General features: G+C 37.8%; 1 pseudogene across 1 annotated transcript; it reads right to left on the reverse strand.

Moving 5' to 3' along the window:
- Positions 1-299: 299 nt before the first annotated feature.
- On the reverse strand, positions 300-6835 carry LOC308641586 (olfactory receptor 8B8-like; annotated as a pseudogene). Its single transcript has 2 exons — positions 6674-6835; positions 300-1232 (listed from the first exon to the last, which is right to left on the reverse strand). The product of its transcript is annotated as an olfactory receptor 8B8-like (transcript).
- Between the last annotated feature and the right edge of the window lie 1441 nt (positions 6836-8276).

Genomic DNA, 8276 nt, shown 5'->3' on the forward strand with positions numbered 1-8276 from the left:
CATCTTACCATTTCTTGATTTAGTATCATGAAACCTTATTCTACTTAACACTTTATAGTTTCTGAGAATACCCTAGAGAATATAAGATAGACTTACTCTCCCTTCTCACAGAAAGAATGAAGAAACTGACCATTCTTTTCCTTATGTTGCCTTAGCCAATGAACTGATTTGTATAGTTAACAATTATCTATATTATTACATTATTTACATTTTATTTCCATTTCCTATTATTCACTCCATGATTCATATCTCATTTGCCCTAATTAAGATCTGGCATCTATACCAAACACACTTTCTGTTTAGGAAAGCATCCTTTTCTTCAAAGTCTTTCTCAGAGCAACATGGACATCTTTGTTCCTCAAACTGTAGATGAAAGGGTTCATCATCGGTCCCACAATGGTATAAAAAACTGTGGAGACTTTATCTTGATCCAGAGACCCAGTAGGAGATGGGGTAAGGTACATGAATGCTGATGCTCCAAAGAAAAGAGAAACAGCAATAATTTGAGAGCTGCAGGTGCTGAATGCTTTGGACCTGCCCTCTGTGGAACGGATGCTGGAAATGTTGGACAGGATCAAGGTGTAAGAAATGAAGATGATAATGCTAGGCCCTATAACATTGACACCCACCACAATGAAAACCACCAGCTCATTGATGGAGGTGCTTGTGCAGGAGAGCTTCAGGAGAGGAGGTATGTCACACATGTAGTGATTGATGATGTTGCTGTCACAGAAACTGAGTCTCATCATGCATACAGTGTGGGCCATGGCACCCACAAGCCCCATAGCATACACACCCACCATTAGCAAGAGACAGACCTGATGGGACATGGTGACTCTGTAAAGCAGGGGCTTACAAATGGCCACATATCGATCATAGGCCATTGATGTCAAAATACAGCACTCATCAATTACAAAAAAAGCAAAGAAAAAGAGCCGACCCATGCACTCTGCCTAAGAGATGATGTTCTGATTTATAAAGCTCATCAGCTTTCGGGAGTAGCAGAGATCAATGAAGGAAAGGTTGAAGAGGAAGTAGTATATGGGAGTGTGCAGGTGAGGATTCAGAACAATCAGAACAATCAAGCCCAGGTTCCCCACCACAGAGACCAAGTAGGTTCCTAAGAAGAGGAGGAAGAGAGGCAGCTGGAGCTCTGGCTGCTGTGTTAAACCCAGCAGGATAAACTGGGTCACTGAGGATCCATTGTGAGGCCATTCCTCCCTGGAATGGGTCTGTGAGAAAAGGAGAAATAGTAACATTAAAAGGAGAAGCCAGCTCTCTCCACCCAGCCCCAACACAGTGAGATGGAGATCCAGAATAGAAGATGAAATAAATCCTTCTTTCATCCTTCTATGCCTTTGCTCCATTTTATAAGTTTTAGATAATCAGTAAGGGTTTTTTAAGGCAATTTCTGAGGGAAAAAAGGTCAGGAAGGCAATGACTACTTCATCTCAGCTAAACTTCTTTCTTTACAATCCACCTCCCACCTCTACCTCAAAGTCAATGGTGGCCTCAGCAGAGAGGTTTTTCAAACACTCACCAGCTTCCAGAGATGAGATCTAGAAGAATAGCATGATGGATACAATTCAGCTCTCAACCCTCTGCATCAGGACTCTTGATAACACTTCTGCTCCATTCTTATGAATGGCTGGTAGCTCTGATGAATTTACAGACCAGAAAACACACATTTTTTGTTGGTATTGCTTTTGTTTGTTATAAATTATGAACAGAGAGAGCCAGAGCACAACTCTCTATACCCAAAACTCTGAAACACCCTACCTAAGGTACGGATCATGATTTCTGATGGTGCTTTACCTAATGTCTTCTTTATCCTATGAGGTTAGGTAAATGGCATCATCTACTGATGCCAAAAGATCCCAAGAGGTTTTTGTGAGTTTGGAAATCCTAGGAACCTGATTGAAAATCAGAAGACCAGTGTTTCTCCAGTGTTTTCTCTACAGATTAGTTTCACAACTAAAATAAATTATCTTCCAAACAATAACTTATTTGTAGGATACCATTTTGCATATATTTTGATTCCCCACCAAATGGGATACATCCCCAGAAAAGACATACAAGAAAAACTTTTCCATATATAAATGGAATTTTCTCTTCCCCTATCACTAGATGAAATACCATACATTCATTTTTTACTTGTTGTGTCTTCCCCCAATACATGCACCTACATATGTTAGAGTCTAGGCTCCCCAAAGGCAGGGATTTTGTCTATTTACTTCAGTGCTATTTCTGTATCACCTAGAGCAATACCTGGCATATCGGTAAATGCTCTATGTGTAAAATTAAAGAAGGAATTAATGAAGATGTCTTTATTATTCTTGGAACTTGTCCTGGATACAACACAGATATTTTGCCCCATTGGCAAAGGCTTATAGAGTACCAATGGTTTTAGTTGTAGATAAGAATGAAGGACAGAAAAAAAATCAGTAAGATGTTTACATAAAGGCCAGTGCTTGACCCATAAAAGTCATCTAGGAGCACTCCAGATCCAAGTTACTGAATTCAGAAAAAGACTGCAGTCTCCCCACTCCCTGAATGTCACCCTGAGGACTTGCACAGCCCCTCTGTGAGGTCCCAACATCTCTCTTACGGGATTGCAGCATAGACTCAGATCAGAACATGGATCAGTGTAGTGTAGGAAGCTCCCAGGTACCTAAATGAAGGATTATTCCCTATAAGAAGCCACTTAGGTCTTTATTTATTTATTTTTAGCAAAGAACAGAAGTAACCACAGTGCTGCCTTATAAGGATTAAGGTGGTGGCACCTGTAGGAATGACTAGTATTAGAGAGACAAAGGTTAGATAGGCTGCAGAGGCAATTATAGCAGTCAATGGATGATTTACAAAAAAGAAGAGAAGAAAGGAGAAGGGGGAGATGAGGAGAAAAGAAAGAAGCCAGGCAAGGTGTCACATGCCCATAATTCCAGTGACTCAGAAGGCTGAGAAAGTTCTCAAACTCAACCTATGAGACCCTGTCTCAAAATAAAAAATAAAGTTGGACAGGAGATTTGGTTTAGTGGTAGATTATTGCTGGGTTCAATCTCCAGCACTAAGAAAGCAAAACTAAAAACAAAAATCATCATACAACCCTTTGTGTTTTTAATTAATTAATTAATTAATTTTAATTAGGTATATATGACAACAGAATGCATTTTGATTCATTATACTCAATTGCAATACAAATTTTCATTTCTCTGGTTGCTCATGATGTAGTGTCAAACCATATGTGCAGTCATGCATGTACATAGGGTAATGATGTCCATCTCATTCTACCATCTTTCGTGCCCCCATCCCTTCCCCACCCTCTACCCTTTACCCAATCAAATTTACTTAATTTTTCCGGTGAATGCCTCTGACCCCTATTATGGATCAGCATCCACTTATCAGAGAGAACATTCAGCCTTTGGTTTGGGGGGATAGGCTTACATCACTTAGCATGATATTCTCCAACTCCATCTGTTTTTGCAAATGCCATGATTTCATTCCCTTTTAATGTTGAGCAATATTCCATTGTATATATATACCAGTTTCTTTATCCATTCATCTACTGAAGAGCATGTAGGTTGTTTCCACAGTTTAGCTGTTGTGAATTGAGCTGCTATAAACATTTATGTGGCTACATTACTATAGTATGCTGATTTTAAGGCCTTTGGGTATAAACCAAGGAGTGGGATAGCTGGGTCAAATAGTGGCTCCATTCCAAGTTTTCTAAGGAATCTCCATACTGCTTTCCAGAGTGGTTGCACCAATTTCAATTCTACCAGGAATGTATTCCACCAGGAGTGTACCTTTTTCCCCACATCCTCACCAACACTTATTGTTGTCTGCATTCTTGGTAACTGCCATTCTGTCTGGCATGAGATGAAAATCTCATGTTTTGATTTACATTTCTCTAATTGCAAGAAATGTTGAACATTTTTTCATATATTTGTTAATCAAATGTATATCTTATTCTGAGAAGTGCCTGTTCAGCTCCTTAGCCCATTTGTTGATTGGATTGTTTGTTTTTTTTTGGTGTTAAGTTTTTTGAGTTCTTTGTATATTCTGGAGATTAGTGTTCTTTCTGATGTGCACATGGCAAAAATTTGCTCTCCAAATGTAGGCTCTCCATTCACCTCAGTGATTGTTTACTTTCTGAGAAGAAATTTTTTTTGTTTGAGTCCATACCTGTAGGGACAAGTGAATGGAGTACTGCATACATGGCATATGTTAAGGGCATCTGAGGGGCAGGCCACTCCCCTCATGCTAGACACATGAGCTACAGGACACTTACCCTGGAGGCATAGTCCTGGGCATGAGGCCATGTGTTCAGCCCCAGTGCTTCCTCCACAGCCCACTCCTCAGTTGGTTACTTAAAGAACAGTTAGTAAGAAATTGTACTGATGGCTACCTGTAATCTGCTTAACTACTGCCTGAGTATATATACATGGGAACTGCACAATAAAATCAGACCTGCTTCCTGTGTGGTCTCCAGAGGTCTTGAATAGTGACTCCACTGCCACATTCTCCTCTTCCCTGTAATGTGGACCTCCTTGCTGGACCAGAGCACACATCCCATTTATTAATTCTTAATTTTATTTCTTGCACTTTAGCAATCTTGTTAAGGAAGTTGGGGCCTAATTTAGAGTACTATTGTAATCCCAGGAAACAAACAAGAGACATTGTAAGAGAAGATTCAGCAGGATGTCTCACAAAGAGGATGGAATAGGTAATAAAATTTCCCAACATATTGCTCTAGGTGTTTGGGTAAATTAGAGTGTTAATACAGAGAGAACTCACAAAAACAGGAAATATTGCTATAATTATACATTCAGTTTTGAACAAATGGCATCCTAGTACAAGTATGGAGGAGGAGATATATAAATAAGGCTAAATGAAGCTCAGGAGAAAGATTAGAATATGAAAAAGTGTTTGTGGGTCATTTCCAATTAAGTCATGGGTTGGTACACTCAGTGAGGAAGTAAACTAAGAAACACCAAAAGCAAGGGGGAAAAACTGGAGCTCCCCTGATTATTTTACCTTTAACATTACACTTTATATTTTACTCAAGATAATAGAAAACCCAACTATTGCTGAAAAATGAGTCTCCATTATTATTCTCAGACCCAAAATTACTAAGGGAACAAAAATTACTAAGGGAACAAAAATTCCTTGGGGGAAACTTGAAACATTCCACATGACAGACATTCCTTCAGTAACAACCTTGAAGAGGACCTTGGTGATTCATTAAAATGTGTATTTTCTATGGAAATCCTAAGAAATCTTATTTAGGAAATGCAAGAACATGAAATGCTCCAAGTTCACATTTTAGAAAATCACAATGTGAGAAGAGTTTTAAATCAGGCTATAATTAGAGCTTAAGATGAAGGTCATTCTTTTGCTTTTAATACCTCCTGGGTATCTATGGACAAACATTGAATGAATGTAGAGATTCTAAGCTTTTCCTTGTATTGCAAAATTTATTCCTTTCTTCCTTCCATTTGCATAACAGTTACATCACACTGATTCAATTATAATGAAGTACATCAAATGGTCATTCTTCTCACTGAGATGTGCCACAATATCTTTGTTCATTTCTCTTTTCAAAATCAATATGTTCAGTTTCTCAAAGTCAGTGGGAGTTTAACTTTAAAAGCTTTATATTATGCTCCATTTTCATGAAGGTGCAGAAAAGAAAACGTAGTTTTAGGACATAGAAGAGGAAAACTTTATTTTGGCTCACAATTTCATAGGTCTCAGTCCAGGTGTGGCCGACTCCATTGCTTTGGACCTGAGGTGAGGCAGAACATCAGGTCAAAAGGACATGGCAGAGGAAAGAAACTCAAGATATGGCCACCAAGAAGCAGATAGAGAGCTCTGCTCAACAGGGACAAAATATAAGCCCTATCAGCATGTTCCCAGTGACCTATTTCCCCTTGCCACATCCTACCTGCCTACAGTTACCACACAGCAAATCCATTTCAGTGGATTAATCCACTCATTAAATTACACCTTTTGTGATCTAATCATTTCACCTCTGAATATTCTTGTACTGTCTTATACATGAGCTCTTAGAGAATCCCTCATATCTAAAGAATAACATATCTAAAAACATCTCTGAGTGTTAAATCTTTTCCTTTAAATTCTTTTTTTCTTTTTTTGCAATCCTGAGCATTGAACCCCAGTGCTATATCACTAAGCAACATCCCCAGCCCCTTTTACTTTTTATTTTGAGATGGGTCTGACTAAGTTATTTAGGCTAGCCTTGAACTTTCAGTTCATCTACCTCAGTTTACCATGTGGCTTGGATTACTGGTTACAAGTTATGTGCCACCTCACCTGGCTAAATAATTTTTAAGACCATTTGAAACTTTGAAATTGAATTATATTTAAATAATGTAAGAGTTATTCTTTCACTGACTTATTTAACTTTGAACAAATATTTAGAATGACTTTCATTTTTTTCCAAGTATTTCGAATAACTAAAGATCTCTAATCAGTAGAAGGTTACGGATAGTTATAGTAAACATTCTGCAACTATATTAGATGCCATTAGACCTCTATCAGCTAATAGTAGCTAGAAATGGGCAGAAGTTATGTGCCCTTGAAATATGGAAGTTTGAGCTTCTTCCTGAAGGAGTGGTTGTCATGGATTCGCTTCCTGGCATCCAGCTACCATGCAGGACAGGTCCTGAGGATTAGCACTGTGCTCCTTGGTTAACTGAATCATAAACTCCAACAGCAGCCCGAAGACCTCTTGCCAACTGTAGGCTCTGTCTCCTCGGCCTATGACTGATGCAGCACCACTTTGGATATGAGAATGGAGCAAGGATGCCATTTTATCTCATTGTTCTTACACCTACTAAAGACATGATGCACTGTCACATTAGACCTACTGACTCTTGACTTCCTAAGAGCCCCATTTGGGGCTAGAAACTTGTGAGAACTGAGTCAGGTTATTTGTTGGTTCATTGTCTACCATGCTATGCTTCAGAATACAATATAGTGCTCAGACCAGCTTCCCAGGGCTTATAGACATGGATGGTACACATTTCATTCTGTCTTTATAAAAACATAAAAAGTCGTTACTAAAATATGTGCCACAAAACAAAATTCAAACCAGTGTTAAGCTTTTTGTTTCACAAATCATTGTTATGAATGTAAATAAAAAAGTAGAATTGGATACTAAGCATTCAGAATCTGTTTGCAGAGTATTTTTTTAAATTAAAATAGTGAAATTATTATAATGAATATAAATAAAACTCTTCTCTCATTGTAATGATTTTAATCATACTGAAGTTCTTAAAAGAGGCCTCACTTTCTTTTAAGGGCATTCTTTTATAACAAGGATTTTAGAATTTTTCAAAAATTATAATATCTTCATATAAATATAAAAATTACAGTGATAATGAACCATTTACGGAGACAAGGATATAGTCACTGAGGAGCATCTGTTCTAAACTGATTCAAGAAATTTATTCATTTTATCTTCAATTTATCTTCTTTCAACATAAGAAATCTTAAAATTTTATAGAGGACAGATTTCTATTATTTTTATTATGAATACCTATTTTAGTTACTCCGAATGTTAGCATAATATCTAAAAGACTTTCAGTACAATGGAAATATTGACAGTTCTCACCAAAAAAGGCTTGACCTAAACTCCTATCCCAGAAAAATAATCACTGTCATTAAAAGATCAAGATGAAATGTTCCTTCACACCTTACCCTTCTTAACCCACTTTAAACACATTAAAATCAGACTTCTGTAGATATCTGTACATTTTTCTAGTTGAACATTGACATCTTGTAGATCGTCTCTCTGGTATTGGCATCTTGGCTCAGGACATCATTTTCATACAACCTCTGCTTTTTGGCTCATTCTGAAGCAACTCTCTAGAAGTTATCCCTGGTCTTTCACAATTTTCCATTTTTCCTTCTATTTCTTCAGAAGATGTGCAATCAGTTTAAAAACTGGACTCTAGTTCTGATGCCTTAAATAACATAGCATTCCCTTATATAGAGAGCAGGAATATCCCCTTGGAAGAAGATGCCAGAAATAAGACATGCGAGGTATTTATTATGGTAAACACCTGTGAAGGATAAAACGGAAGAAAACAGAACCTATTGATGAGCAACTCAGACCAGGATGAAAGTGTCACCTTAGAAAGGACAAAGAAATGGAAGGACTGGGTAGAAAATATCACACTGCAGTACAGTACTAAAAGGTCATGGTGAGAATGATAGGAAGTCTGCAAGCAAAGATTCCTATCAAAAGA

This window comes from Spermophilus citellus (assembly GCF_964194105.1).
Source record: "Spermophilus citellus genome assembly, chromosome: 2".
NCBI classification, from domain to species: Eukaryota; Metazoa; Chordata; class Mammalia; order Rodentia; family Sciuridae; genus Spermophilus; species Spermophilus citellus.